The following is a 16,593-nucleotide window of genomic DNA, read 5'->3' as shown; positions in this document are numbered from 1 at the left end:
ATGGAAAGCAGTTAGCACACAATAGGCTCTCAATAATGTTTTGGTTTCCTTCCCACTTTCCTTTTATTTTTTTCCCATGGCTTCTTGTTGCTGTTTAATATTACTGTGTTCTCTTTACATGTTTTCATTCACTCTCCTTAATTGTAAAGCAGGTTCCTCAAGTTAAGAAATCTGTGTCCTTTGTATCTAATAGTTATTTGCATTTGTGGAAGGTGTAAATCATGTGGTCTGAGAGTCTTCATCTACAAGATAAAAAAGCCTTTTCCTCCAAAGTGTCTAGGAAAGAGAGTCTGCTTTTATTAGGAGAGCTCACTGAACTGTGAATTAATTGAAGTTTCCATTGAATGCTTCCTCTTTTGGATAACTTTTTTCTACCCTGTTTAGGAATCCAGTCACTTTTCTCCAAAAAAAACCCATTTTCTCAGAGAGTATCTAATATTGGTCATTTCTTGTTCAGTGTGAATTTTAGCCTGGGTATTTCTTCTTCTGGGCCTCTCCTTAATGATCGATTGATTGATTTTTCTGTGATCAGCGGCTTTTGTCTCCTTGCAGAGATTGCGTCCCTCTGGGCCACACCATCCACGAGTATGTCCAAAAGATGCCCACTACCCTTGTTTTCTTACGCGCTGAGATGGAGTAGTGCTACTCACTTACTAGCAGCAATTTAAGAAAATGCCCTTTTCCACATGACTTGGATGAAAGCTTCTTGTTGGTTTGTAGCTTTGTAGCTGACACAAAAGTGGGAAAAATAGAAAGAATTCAAAGTGTTATTAATAGGATAGAACACGGGCATCTTACTCATAAGATAAAATCCAAGAGACAAAGACCTATATTTAGTACCGAATAAACTTGACCTTATAATATTACAACAAAACAAAAACGAAGAGACAAAAACCCCTAACACAATGTGATTCTGTCTTGGTAAAGGTACAGAGTTACTCTTTGTTAATGGAAATCTTAGTCCCATTTTACTAGCTACATCTGGAGCACTGAGTTAATTCTGCATGACACACTCCAGAAAGATCGCTGACAAACTGGGAGCAGTTAGAGGAGGTCATCCAGGGAATGGAGGGTCTGGAAACCCTTCATGACAGGAGGCACAGTGCAGAGCATGGCTCTAGCTGCCTCTGAGTATCAGGAGGTCTGCCTCTCTGGATAGAGTAGCCTTGCTTTATTCAGTCCCAGAAGACAGAACCAGTGCTGTCAAATAGTGGAAGGTCTGCCTTGTAAGGGGCTGAGTTTCCTGAAGTTTCAAGCTAGAGCTCAATGGCCACTTGAAAATGACAGTGACCACTTACATTTACTGATTACCAGGCATTAGTATAAATAGACACTGTTGATACATACATATATTACATATATATACATTATAATACAAGCTTTCTTTACAAAATTGAAAAGATAGAGGGTATAATGAAAAGCATGTGTCCCTTCCATCCCTAATGCCAAGCTGTTCTCCCCAGAAGGAACCAATGATACCAGTTTCTAATGAATCTTCTTCTATGTGTACATACATATGAGTGCACACAATAATTGCATTTTTTACGGTGAACAGGTTATACAAACTGTTTTGTACTTCCTTTTTTCACTCTAGATACAGATATATTAATTCTCACAACAACCCTAAAAGTCAGGTCCTATAACTATTCCCATTTTAGAGATGAGGAGATGAGGCTCAGAGAGTTTGTTGCCCAAGGTCACACAGATAATTAGGGGCGGAGCTGGGATTTGAATCCAGGTATTCCAGTACCGTTCTGTCTCTAAAAGGTGGTCTGGTTGGGATTCCCACATGGAGTGTGCACTTAGCCTGCATGTGCTCTAAGTTCCCTTTCATCTCTAAATCTTTTCCATAGAGCTAGTTCTTGGTCTATAAGTAACAGTTAAACATTCATATAGGCTTCATCTGTGCTTTGGATAATTTCATAAATTTATTTGAATCCTGTGTATTTTAAGTATTATCTGGAAGTGGAGCAAAAATAATATAAAAATTAGGGCATACAAATGATTTCCTCTTTTTTTTTGGCGGTATGCGGGCCTCTCACCGCTCTGGCCTCTCCCGTTGTGGAGCACAGGCTCCGGACGCACAGACCCCGTGGCCATGGCTCACGGGCCCAGCCGCTCCGCGGCATGTGGGATCTTCCCAGACCGGGGCACGAACCCGCGTCCCCTGCATCAGCAGGCAGACTCTCAACCACTGCGCCACCAGGGAAGCCCGATTTCCTCTTTCTTGAGAAGTGATTGTACATTCAAAAAGGTTATAATATAACCTTTTTCTTGAATCATGCAATAAACCCTGGAGTTCTTTATACATCTCTGGGAGTTATTAGAGTTTCTCTGAATGATTCAGATGGGAGAACAGAAAGAGAGGACATCAGTATTTGGTGAGCATTTTCTAGATTCCAGGAACTGTGTTTGGAGATTTATGTATACTGTCTTACTTAAAATAAGCTAACGAGCTGGACATAATTCCCATTTTATAGATGAGTAAACCAAGGCTCATAGGAATTACTCACCTTACACCACTAGTAAGCTGCAGAGAATACATCTGCAGCTAGAGGGATCTGGTGGCAAAACATGCTTTTCCAACTCTACTATATTGCTTCTCAGTCACAAACACATGGAAGCTACTGTGGGTTTGGCCAAGTTTAAGAACACCATGGGGAGTAGATATTTTCCCCTTTCTACACTGACGTGCTCACACTCTCTCCTCTGTTTAGAGCTTCTGAGAAATTTGAGGAAGGAGGAGTGACTGAAAAGTCTGGGCATTCAGAGGGAAGAATTCTTACATAAGGTTTGGGTGCTTGATAAATACTTTTGCTTTTACTGTTTATACTTATTCTCCTATTGCCACCTTTCACAGCCAAATTTTATGAAACTCTACTAAATTTTAGGCATTCTATATTCATATACATCATATATCTCATTCTGACAATAAGTCTGTGAAGTAAATATTAATAATCTCATTTTACAGACGAGAAACAAAGGCTCGGTGAGAGAAAATAGCTTTCACAAAGTCAGAAACTGTGGCGTGATGGGAAGAGAACTTAAACTCAGGTCTGTCTGACTCCAAAGTCCATGCTCTTTCTACTGTACAGTGCACCTCTCCCCAAAAGATACGACCTGCACCCAATACCAATTACAAAATACCACAGGTAGGTGGCAACTTTTCTTTATCTGAGATTCAGTCCAAAGACATCTTCCACTAATCAGAGGAATCCACTGCCACTAATCTATCATACTTGAACGTCATAGAAATGCAACTGATTTTTGCATGTTAATTTTGTATCCTAAAACCTTACTAAATTCATTTATTACTTCTAATACATTTGTGTGTGTGTGTATAGTCTAAAGTTATCTACATATAAGATCATGTCATCTGTAAATGGAGATAACTTTACTTCGTTTCCAATTTGAACCCTTTTTATTTCTTTTTCTTGACTGATTGCTGTGGCTAGGACTTCCTGTATTATGCTGAATAGAAGTAGTGAGAGTGGGCATCCTTATCTTGTTCCTGCTCTTAATGGAAAAGCTTTCAGTTTTCAGCAAGATGTTAGTTGTGGGCTTTTCGTATGTGGCCTTTATTGTGTTGAGGTAAGTTCCTTCTATACCTAGTTTGTGAGAGTTTTATCATGAACTGGTGTTGAATTTTGTCAAATGCTTTTTCTGTATCTATCGAGATGATCATGTGGTTTTTATCCTTTTTTCTGTTAATGTGGTGTATCACATTAATTAATTTGTATATGTTGAACAGTCCTTGCATCCTAGAGATAAATTGCATTTGGTCACAGTGAATGGTCCTAAACTGTTAGAAATAATCAACAAATTCAGTAAACCTGCAGGTTACAAAATCAACATTAAAAAGATCAGTTGCCTTTCTATACACTAATAATGAGCTCATTATTTCCAAAAAGGAAATTAAGGAAATAATACCATTTACAATTATCAAAAAGAATAAAATACTTAGGAATAAACTTAACCAAGGAGGTGAAGGACTCTGGTGGAAGCAGGAGGAGAGAGGTGAAAGCAAGGGTGGATGGGACAGTTTGAATGATGTTCTAGTATATGTCAGTAGTGGGTTCACAAGCATTCATTCTCTTATTATATTCTATAACATGTATGTTATATTCTTTAGTAAGTATCAAATATTGCATAATAAAAAAGTGAGTATTGAAAAAAAGACAGTCACATTGTTGGGTCTAAGGTTGGACTAGGCCAGTGGTTGATCAACCTGGCTGCACCCTGGAGCCGCAGAAGGAAGAGTCAGTTCTCCTGAATCAAAATCTCTGATGTAAGCTTCATTCACCCAGGAATATCTGATTCATTTACTTCTGTATCCTTGCACCTATACCAATGCCTGAAACCTTTTGACCACTATGTATTAAATGATTGAATGCATGAATAGGACTGAGCAATCCGCATTTTAGTAAATGCCCATGTGATTCTGCAAGTTAGTCCACAAGACTGCCACCTTCCTCTCTCACACGCCCCAGATCCTTTCTCCTAACAACTGGGCAGTCATCACACAAAAGCTCATTTCATGCAAAAGGAACAAGATGTGTATCATCACCTCAAAGGAGACCTTGAAGAAAGGAGATACACACCTTGGCAGGGATCATGGGAGACAGGCAGGCTGGTGGAGAGCAGCATGTAGCCAGTCTGCAGCTGAGCTTGTACCCTTCAGGGACAGCTGGTTTGTGCTTACCTTGACCTCAGTCTCAGTATTGAAGGAACCCTCAGTCTGGCATCCAAAGTAACTGATGTCCCTTCCAGTCCTAGACCTCTTCCCTGGGTCCTGGCTCTGGCCCCAGTCATCTGCCATGAACCTCAGAGGGTCCTGGTTCATGTCCTGAGACGTGCTTTTCACCAGCCTCATGGTGGCTGAGGCATGAGGAAGAGAGAAATGGTGGGACAGAGGAGGCTTCAAAGCCTAACCTGACGAGGGAGAAAACCTGGACTCCTGAGCAGTCACCTGTTCCTTCTCCAGCACCTGCTGACTCTGCCCAGCAACACTCTCCTCTCGATCCCACCCTCCCCTCCCCATGTGACACTTTTCCCGAAATGTCTGCTCTCCTCTTTTCTTCCTAGAAACACCCGGAAAATGGTGCTCAGCTCACTCAACTTCAGCAAGTCACCTCTGTGTGCTGCTCAGTAGGAAAAGTTTGGGAAAGATCCAGACTTCCTGTATCAGCTCTCTACTGCTGCATAACAAATTACCCCAAAATGTAGTGGCTTAAAGCAACAATATATTTATGTCAGTTTCTGTAGGTTAGGAATCTGGGAGCAACTTAACTGTGTGGTTCTAGATCAGTATCTCTCGTGAAGTCACTGCCAAGCAATCAATAAAATATGCAGCCTCTGAGGCTTCAGTGGGGCTGAAGGAACCACTTCCAAGCTTACTAACCGGACTCTTCACTTCCTCACTACCAAGGTCTCTCCATAGGGCTCCTACTCTGTGGTTTCCCCTACAGGAAGGTAATACAAGAGAGAGGAAGGGTTTTTTTAAAATAACCTGCTCTTGGAAGTGACACAGTATTACTTCTGTTATATGATATTGATCACCCAGACCAGCCCTGGTAAAATGTGGGAGGGGATTACATACAGGTGTGCATACCAGGAGGCAGGCATCATTGGGGCTTTCTCCGAGGCTGGCCACCCCTTTCCATTGATGGGCTTTCAAGCCCTATGGGCCCTTCAGTTAAATGTAGGTGTTTCCAGAGATTAACATAGTAACAGGCCATTAACTAATTAACCAAATAGCTGCTACTCTGAAAAGCAGAAAATAGATGGGCAAGTTGTGTGTGGAAGGAATAGGAGAGATGAGAAAAATTCCTCTGTGGGGCTTTGGAGGAGGGTCAGTGGGGAAGGATCTACTATTTGTGGGAGGAAGTCAGCCCAGTATGATAATAAAGACACTGAAAAGCAAGATCCCTGTCTAAGAGGAGGGGACAGAGTGGGGGATGGAGAGACATTCCATTTGCTGTCTTTGCAGACATCACCTACTGAGACCTTGGTATCTGTGCAGAGATGGGGAGAAAGCCGGTGATGCGCCTCACTGCTGGTTAATTAAATGTTCCTTCCAAGGCAGCTGGTGGAGTTTGTGCCTATATACCATTCTCAGTTTGGTTTTTCCCCTTTTTCCTAAATCACACATTTTAATTAACCTTCAAGCCCTTGCTGGGGCTTTGAAAGAACTTAATTGGCCTGCAGGGATTGAAACACACAACAGCCAGAAAAGGCTACATCTCAGTTGTTTTCACTCTGAGGACTTGTAACATTGAAGTTACTGTTTTATTTCAGGCTTTGAAGCCCAGAGCTACATGTGCATTCCTGTTTGGAACTGGCAGAAGCATCTCTGAGTGCTTAACTGAAGATTGCGAAAAGGTATTGCAGCCAGAGTGACATGTGAGTATTTAACACTTGAGTCGTTCATTCATCTTGTGTTTTTGGGTTGACAATAAGAGTTGTACTCCTACTGGCTTTTTTTTGTTGTTGTGTTTTTTTTTTTGGCTTCCTCATTGTGGATGGGAAATATTTGGACTGGAATTTAATATGCAGACTTTCACAGTCAGGTGGGAAATCTCTTGAAATCAGAACCACGTAAGAGACTTTCAGATGTTTTCAGTTTTGTCCAACATAATTCTGAGATCCACAGTCCATGTGTGTATTTTATTTTCCATATGGGTCCATATGAAAAGCAACTGACAGGGGCTTATTGATGTGCAGAGATCAGGCAATAGATAAATACTTGTTTGACTTCAGAATAGAGTTAATGGTCGGGGAAACCCACACGAGTGAGTGAGCTCATCAAAGGAGTGAGACGGGGAGAGAATAGCAGAGAGTCAAGAACTGGGATGCTGAGAATCTAGAGGAAAAAGAAGCTGGCAAAGGTGGTGGGGAAGGAGACTGTGAGGTCAGGGGTCGGGGGAGGAAAGTAGTGAAGAAAATCCAGGAGGCATCGCAAAATAAGGGTGATTAGTCATCTTAAAAGTGCAGAGGGCTTCCCTGGTGGTGCAGTGGTTGAGAGTCCGCCTGCCGATGCAGGGGACACGGGTTCGTGCCCCGGTCCGGAAGCATCCCACATGCCGCGGAGCGGCTGGGCCCGTGGGCCATGGCTGCTGGGCCTGCGCGTCCGGAGCCTGTGCTCCGCAGTGGGAGAGGCCGCAGCAGTGAGAGGCCCGCGTACCGCAAAAAAAAAAAAAGTTGCAGAACTACCAAGGGAAAAAAAAAAAGAATGAAAAAAAAGGCAACTGGATGTAACAAAAATGGGAGGTGGGGGTGATTGGTTTCCTGTGCTTCACTTTTATTCTGAATCAAAAGTTTGCCACACTAGGTCCTTTCCCCTAGTGTGTCAGTTATCTATTACTGAGTAAAAAAACAAGCCAGAAATTAGTAGTTTAAAACTATAACTGTGTATGTGATCACAGTTCCATGCATTGGCGATTTGGGCTTATGATTCCACACCCATTTGCAATGTGTGGGTTTTTTCCCCACACCACCAAGCAATTCTCTGACACCAGCTGGGTGTCCTACATGCCAACTCAATTCTGACACTGTCTACCTGGAGATAGGGTCATGTGCTGCATGGTAAGGGCTGAGTTCTATAAAGCTGCAGCCCCCCTTCAGACGCCAGTCACATATCCAGGTTGTCACCTGTGCTCCTGATGGGCCAGCTATAGGTTGAAGATTCCAATGACCCCTTCCTTGGGTTTGACTGATTTGCTAGAGTAGTTCACAGATTTCAGAGAAACATTTATTTACTAGATCACCAGTTTACTATAAAAGGGTATAGCTCAGGAACAGTCAACTGGAAGAGATGCTCAGGGCAAGGTATGGGGAAGGGGCACGGAGCTTCTGTGCTCTCTCCAGTGGACCATTCTCCCTACATCTTCACACGTTCACCAACCGGGAAGCTCTCTAAACCCCATTCTTTTAGGTTTTTTATGGAGGCTTCATTACACAAGCAGATTTGATTAAATCATTGGCCATTGGCAGTTGATTCAACCTCCAGCCCTTCTTCCCTCCTGGGAAGTCAGGAGGTTGGGACTGAAAGTCCTAATCCTCTAACCAACATGGTTGGTTCTCCTCACAACCAGCCTCCATCCTTAGGTGCAGTTCCAGTGTAACTTCATTAACATAACAAAAGACACCTTTGTTACTCTCATCACTTAGGAAATTCCAAGGGTTTTAGGAGCTCTACCAGAAACATGAGACCAAGACCAAATTTATTATAACTCATAGTGTCACAGGACTAGACTCAGCTGGGAAATCCTTTTGCTCCTCTAGTATTGGCTGGACTCATTCACATGTTCTCAGAGAGTTGGTTGATGAGCTTGGGGCCAGGCCATTCCTAGATGACCTCATTTGCTTGTCTGATGGTTGGTGTTGGCTCTCGATGGGGCCTCTCCACAAGCTGCAAGGCATCTTCCGGCTTAGCCTTGGAAGTCACACACTCACTTTACCACATGCTATTGGTCCAAAAAAGTCACAAGCCCAGCTAACATTCAAATGATGGGGACGTGGATTCTACTTGAGAGGAGGAGTGGCAAGCCACACTGCAAAGAGAAGTGGACACAGGAAAACGTCATTCATTAGGGCCATTATTGTAACAACGTATCATACATGCCAGGATGGATAACCAGAGACACACAAAAGGATCAGAGTTTTCTGACCGTGTACTAATTCATGCACATTATTATTAACATTTTTTCATGTCAGAATACATCCTACAATGGTACATTGCTTCTATTCAATTAGGAAAAAGTTAAGGCATAAGGAAGTGAAGGCATAATGGATAAGTAATCAAAGGAGATTTCAACCTTGGCTTAAACCCAGATTCCTGCTTCTTGGCCCATGAGAGACCCATCTAACTTCGCTCTTTCAAGGAGACAACCACTTTATCAATTTTCTGAATTTTTGGTCACTGAAACTGGGTTAGAGGCAGACCTTCAAGCTCCTCTGCATGAGTTCAGGGGCCTTCACTTGAGGTGATGGGAGAGACCACTCACTTTGCAAGATTATGGGAATGAACCCATGGATCTATAAAGTGCCTCCTGTCAGTGGAGTTGAGCTCTTCTCCAACCCCCATTCCCTTAATCTATTTCTCTCTCCTTTTTAATATTCCAAAGAATGAATGTTATGTGAACTTTATTTAGCATGTGTGGATTGCAATTGATTCAGAAGGATTTACTTGTCAGTAATAACCTGGAAATGGAATATCCAGACTTGCCAGGCATCACATTTTCCTTCAGTGTTGCCATGAAAAGTCAGGGTTTGGTCCTTAAGGAATAGTTTCATAATCAGTAGTGGGGAGTAACTTGAACCCAACAATAAGCCACAATAACAAAAGAAACAGAAGATACAAGAGCGAAGAGAGAAGGGATCTAACACTATCCTCAGCTCCTGTTGTGAGCCAGGGACTGAGGTGGGCGTGTCGTCCACGTGCTCTAACTTGGTTCCAGGGCCACCAGCAAGACAGCTACTTTAACCCCAGTTCTACAGATGAAAAACCTGCAGCTTGAAGAGGTTAGTATTGGGTTTGCCAAAAAGTTCATTCATCTTTACTGTAAAATCTTATGGAAAAAAACCGAATGAAATTTTTGGCCAACCCAATAACTTGTCTGAAGTCACACAGCAAGTAATTGGTAGAGCTTGTTTTTTTTTATTTTTATTTTTTAAAACGTCTTTATTGGAGTATAATTGCTTTGAAATGGTTTGTTAGTTTCTGCTTTATAACAAAGTGAATCAGTTATACATATACATATGTCCCCATATTTCTTCCCTGTCATGTCTCCCTCCCTCCCACCTTCCCTATCCCACCCCTCTAGGTGGTCACAAAGCACCGAGCTGATCTCCCTGTGCTATGCAGCTGCTTCCCACTAGCTATCTATTTTACGTTTGGTAGTGTATATATGTCCATGCCACTCTCTCACTTTGTCACAGCTTACCCTTCCCCCTCCCCATATCCTCAAGTCCATTCTCTAGTAGGTCTGTGTCTTTATTTCCGTCTTGCCCCTAGTTTCTTCATGACCATTTTTTTTTTTTAGGTTCCATATATATGTGTTAGCATATGGTATTTGTTTTTCTCTTTCTGACTTACTTCACTCTGTATGACAGACTCTATGTCCATCCACCTCACTACAAATAACTCAATTTCGTTTCTTTTTATGGCTGAGTAATATTCCATTGTATATATGTGCCACATCTTCTTTATCCATTCATCTGTTGATGGACACTTAAGTTGCTTCCATGCCCTGGCTATTGTAAATAGAGCTGCAATGAACATTTTGGTACATGACTCTTTTTGAATTGTGGTTTTCTCAGGGTATGTGCCCAGTAGTGGGATTGTTGGGTCATATGGTAGTTCTATTTGTAGTTTTTTAAGGAACCTCCATACTGTTCTCCATAGTGGCTGTATCAATTTACATTCCCACCAACAGTGCAGGAGGGTTCCCTTTTCTCCACACCCTCTCCAGCATTTATTGTTTGTAGATTTTTTGATGATGGCCATTCTGACTGGTGTGAGATGATATCTCATTGTAGTTTTGATTTGCATTTCTCTAATGATGAATGATGTTGAGCATTCTTTCATGTGTTTGTTGGCAATCTATATATCTTCTTTGGAGAAATGTCTGTTTAGGTTTTCCACCCATTTTTGGATTGGGTTGTTTGCTTTTTTGATATTGAGCTTCATGAGCTGCTTGTAAATTTTGGAGATGAATCCTTTGTCAGTTGCTTCATTTGCAAATATTTTCTCCCATTCTGAGGGTTGTCTTTTCATCTTGTTTATAGTTTCCTTTGCTGTGCAAAAGCTTTGAAGTTTCATCAGGTCCCATTTGTTTATTTTTGTTTTTATTTCCATTTCTCTACGAGGTGGGTCAAAAAGGATCTTGCTGTGATTTATGTCATAGAGTGTTCTGCCTGTATTTTCCTCTAAGAGTTTGACAGTGTCTGGCCTTACATTTAGGTCTTTAATCCATTTTGAGTTTATTTTTGTGTATGGTGTTAGGGAGGGTTCTAATTTCATTCTTTTAGATGTAGCTGTCTAGTTTTCCCAGCACCACTTATTGAAGAGGCTGTCTTTTCTCCACTGCATATTCTTGCCTCCTTTATCAAAGATAAGTCGACCATATGTGCGTGGGTTTATCTCTGGGCTTTGTATCCTGTTCCATTGATCTATATTTCTGTTTTTGTGCCAGTACCATATTTTCTTGATTACTGTAGCTTTGTAGTATAGTCTGAAGTCAGGGAGCCTGATTCCTCCAGCTCCATTTTTCTTTCTCAAGATTGCTTTGGCTATTCGAGAGCTTGGGTTTTGACTAAAGTTTGTCTGATTTCAATGTGCGTGTTCTGTTCATTTCACCAGGGTAATAGAGTCATCCTCACCAATAGTAAAACTTCATTAGGAAAATCATATTCTCCATGTTTTGCTGGCTTCTTTTGTTCTCTGTTTTAAAATTTAATTTTTGTCTCCTGTAAAGTCTTTTTTTAAAATAAATTTTATTTATTATTTATTAATTTATTTATTTTTGGCTGCATTGGGTCTTCTTCATTCCTGCCTCTGGGCTTTCTCTAGTTGTGGTGAGTGGGGCTGCTCTTTGTTGCAGTGCACAGGCTTCTCATTGTAGTGGCTTCTTCTGTTGCGGAGCATGGGCTCTAGGCACGCGGGCTTCAGTAGTTTCAGCACGTAGGCTCAGTAGTTGCGGCACATGGGCCCTAGAGCATGTGGGCTTCAGTAGTTGTGGCCTGCAGGCTCTAGAACGCAGGCTCAGTAGTTGTGGTGCACAGGCTTAGTTGCTCTGTGCCATGTGGGATCTTCCTGGACCAGGGATTGAACCCGTGTCCCCTGCATTGGCAGGCAGATTCTTAACCACTGTGCCACAGGGAAGTCCCTATGATGTCTTGAATCCATGATGATTTAAAGTGCAAAGGATGCATGGTATCCTCAACTCTACAGACTGTTTAAATTTTATCCTGACCTAGAGTGTTTCTTTTCCTCCCTTTTTAGCAATTGGTGATCAGGTCAGAATAAACATGCAAATGCTGTTCAGTCCATGTGTTTGATGGTTAGCTGCTTGTTAGGGAAGAAGATAAAAATAGTTGCTAAGACAAATTTACATTTTTTTCAAGGGACTTCAATTGCCTTTGTTATCTCCATCCACCACTATTCTGTAAAAGAGAGGGTTCACATGCTCTTACAGCCTCTCCTGATTTTGAAAAGAGTACTCCTTGGAGGACGAAAGCACAAAAACTTGGGCAATTGAATTCATAAAAGTGTGAACATCACAGAAATTTTTTTCCAAGGAAAAGTTCATCTTAGGAAAACTTTAATTGATTTTAGTTATTATTGTTAGCAATTTGGGGAACTAGCAAGGAATTATCTTTATCACTTTTGTGCCTCTATTTAATGCTAATTCAAACTTCTACTCAGGCTGTTTAATTGGTTCTCTGTTTCATAAAAAAAGAAAAAGGAGATGCATAAACCTGGGCAGTGACTTTGTTTCTAGTTAATAAAATAGCTTAGTTTAATTATAACTGCGTTTGTGTCTCATTGTAATTTACGCATTTGAGATGTTCACACTAAGTCTTTGCTCAGCTTCAATGTAAAAAAAAAAAGTCTTCCTATTTTTATATCTTGTTGTTTCTCCTGTGTTCCTAAAATGATACTCACCAATTGTGGACTGTATTGAGAGAGAGAAAATGTGAAGTAATAATTAGGAACGGCATCTGTGGAGTTACCATGTGCCTGGCTTGGGGATAAGACTTTCTATACCTTAATTCATTGAATCCTTGCATATCCCTATGGGATAGGTGCTATTACTAACCCATTCAAAAGACGAGGGATTTCTGGTTCAGGGAGGTTAAGACAAAATCAAACAACTACTAATGATGGAATTGGGACTGGAAACTTGTTCTGTGTGACAACAAACTCTGTATTCTATACTTGACTCTCAACTCAAATGCTATACTTGCCTCTCTAGAGATTTTTTAAATTAAACCTTTAATTTTGAAATAATGGTAGATTCACATGCAATTGTAAGACATAAAACAGAGAAGATCCTGTATACCATTTCCTCAATTTCCCCAATGACGTCTTGCAAACTATAGTACAGTACAATAACCAGGATATTGATATTGATACAATCAAGATACAAAGCAGTTCCATTACAAGGAACCCTCCTGTTACCCTCTTACAGGCACACTCACTTCCTTCTCACCCCCATCTCTCACTCCTGGCAACTACTAATCTGTTCTCCATTTGTATAATTTTGTCATTTCAAGAATGCTATATAAATAGAATCATGAAGTATATAGCTTTTGGGGACTGGCTTTTAAAAGTCATAATACGTCATACCAAGTATTTTTTCTGACCACAGTAGAATGAAACTAGAATTCAATAGAAGAAGAAAAACTGGAAAATTCACAATTTTGTGGGAATTAAACCGCATACTCTTAAACAACCAATTGGTCAAAGAAGAAATCACAAGGAAAGTTTGAAAATATCTTGAGACAAATGAAAATGAAAACACACATCAAAACTTATGGGATAAAGTGAAAGCAGTAAAAAGAGATCAGTTGATAGTGGAAAGTACATCCATTAAAAAAGAAGAAATTTCTCAAATAAACAACCTAATTTTATACCTCAAGGAATTAGAAGAAGAGCTAAACCTAAAGTTAGTAGAAGGAGGGACATAATAAAGATTAGAGTGTAAATAAATCAAATAGTAGAAAAACAATAGAAAAACTTAACAAACCTAAAAGTTGGTTTTGTGAAAAGATCAATAAAATTGACAAACTCATAGCTAGAGTATGTAAAAAAGAGAGAAGACTGAATAACTAAAATCAGAAATGAAAGAGTAGACATTATAATTGATGTCATAGTGGGAAACTAGAACAATGATATGCCAATAAAGTAGATAACTTAGAAGAAATGGATAAATTCCCAGAAATTTATAACCTTCCAGAATGATTCACAAAGAAATAAAAATTATGAACAGAACTATAACCAGTAAGGATTATGAGTTAAGTAATCAAAAACCTCCCAACAAAGAAAAGCCCAGCATCAGATAGCTTCACTGGAGAATTCTACCAAACATTTAAAGAAAAATTAATATGAATCCTCCTTAAATTCTTCAAAAAATTAGAAGAGAGGGACCATTTCCAAACTCATTTTATGAAGCCAGCATTACCCTGACCCTGATACCAAAGCCAAACAAAGACACTACAAGAAAATGAAGATACAGACCAATATCCTTGATGAACATTAATGCAAAAATCCTCAACAAACAAATAGCAAACCAAATTCAACAGCACATTAAAAAGATTATACACCATGGGACTTCCCTGGTGGTCCAGTGGCTAAGACTCCATGCTCCCAATGCAGGGGGCCCGGGTTCGAGCCCTGGTCAGGGAACTAGATTCCCACATGCCACAACTAAGAGTCATATGGTGCAACTAAAGATCTCGCATGCCACAATGAATATCTCGCACGCAGCAATGAAGATCCTGCATGCTGCAACTAAGACGTGGCGCAGCCAAATAAATATTTTTAAAAAAAGATTATACACCATGAAAAGGGGGATTTATTCCTGGAATGCAAGAATGCTTCAACATACAAAAATCTATCAGTGTGATATACCACATTAGCAAAATGAAGGATAAGACCCACATGATCGTTTCAATGGATGCAGGAAAAGCATGTGACAAAATTCAATACCCTTTCATGATAAAAACACTTAACTAGGACTAGAAGGAAACTACCTCAGTATAATAAAGGCCATATATGATGATCCCACAGTTAACATCATATCCAGTGGGGAAAAACTGAAAGCTTTTCCTCTAAGATGAGGAGCAAGGCAAGAATGCTCACTCTCACTACTTTATTTAATATAGTACAGGCAGTCCTAACCAGAGCAATTAGACTAGAAAAATAAATAAAAGGCATCCAAATTGGAAAGGAAGAAGTTAAATTATCTCTGTTTGCAGATGACATACTCTTGTACATAGAAAACCCTAAAAATTCCACCAAAAAACTGTTAGAGTTAATAAACAAATTCAGCAAAGTTGCAGGATACAAAACCAACATACAAGAATCAGGTGCATTTCTATATACTAACAATGAGCAAAAGAAAAGAAATTAAGAAAACAGTCACATTTACAATAACATTTTAAAAAGGCTTATGAATAAATTTAACTAAGGTAAAAGACTTGTACATTAAAAAGTGTAACATATTTTGAAAGAAATTAAAGACACAAATAAATGGAAGGGCATCCCATGCTCATGGATTAGAAGACATGATATTGTTAAAAAGTCTGTACTACCCAAAGCAGTCTATAGATTCAATGCAATCCCTATCAAAATTTCAATGGTATTTTTTGCAGAAATTCATATGGCATCTCAAGGGACCCCAAATAGCCAAAACAATCTTGAAACAGAACAAAGTTGGAGGTCTCACAGATCCTGATTTTAAAACATATTACAAAGCTATAGTAATCAAAACAGTATGGTGCTGGCATAGAGACATACATATAGACAAATGAAACAGAGAGCCCAGAAATAACCGCCCCCCCCCACATGCATGGTCTTCAACAACGGTTCTTAGACTGCACAATGGGGAAAGGAACAAATGGTTCTGGAAAAACTGGATAGCCATGTGAAAAAAGAAGGAAATTGGACACTTTATGCTACATAAGGAAATTAACTCAAAATGAATTAAAGACCTACATGTAAGACCTAAAGCTATGAAATACCTAGGACAAAACAGAGGGAAGCTTCATGACATTGGCTTTGACAATAATTTTTTTTAGCTTTATTGAGGTATAATTGACAAAATTATTAGTTCTAATGTTCTGGTTGAATCACTTATTTGAGCTTTAATGCCTAAAGAGGCTTTCTTAATTTTCTTCATCTCATCTTGAGGACCTTTGTAATAGGAATATTGGAATGTTTTAGAGACTGATTTTTTGTTTTCAGCTTCATTGAGGTATAATTGATAAATAAAATTATAAGATATTTAAAGTGTACAACACAATTATTTGACATACATATATACTGTGAAGGGATTCCCACCATTGACTTAATTCACATATCCATCACCTCACATACTTACCTTTTTTTTTCTTTTTAGGTGGGAACATTCAATAGTGTTATCAACTGTAGTTAACCATGTTATACATTAGATCCTCAGACTATTCATTCTATAACTGAAAGTTTGTATCCTTTTACCACCCTCTCTCTACTTCCCTCCCTCCCCAGTCCCTGGAAACCACTTTTCTACTCTTTGTTTCTATGAGTTAGACTTTTTTTTAAGATTCCGCATCTAAGTGATGCCAAGTAGTAGTTGTCTTTCTGCATCAATTGATATCCTTAGAAAATTCTACATAGTTCTGTGCAAGATAAGGATATTTGGAAGTCCACATAGAAATGAAAATTTGATTTTGACAAATTTCTTCTGATGGCAACTCTTAAAATCATTTACCCAAGTCTTCCTCCCTTCAACTCAGATCACATTGTCCTAAGTTTCCCTGCCTGTTAGCTTCATTGTCTCTCTTTTATCTCCCCAATAACTTTCTAGCACTGCTCCAAACCAGGCTGAT

Source organism: Lagenorhynchus albirostris, chromosome 5 (genome assembly GCF_949774975.1).
Source record: "Lagenorhynchus albirostris chromosome 5, mLagAlb1.1, whole genome shotgun sequence".
NCBI lineage: Eukaryota > Metazoa > Chordata > Mammalia > Artiodactyla > Delphinidae > Lagenorhynchus > Lagenorhynchus albirostris.
Note: the sequence above shows the minus strand (reverse complement) of the source record.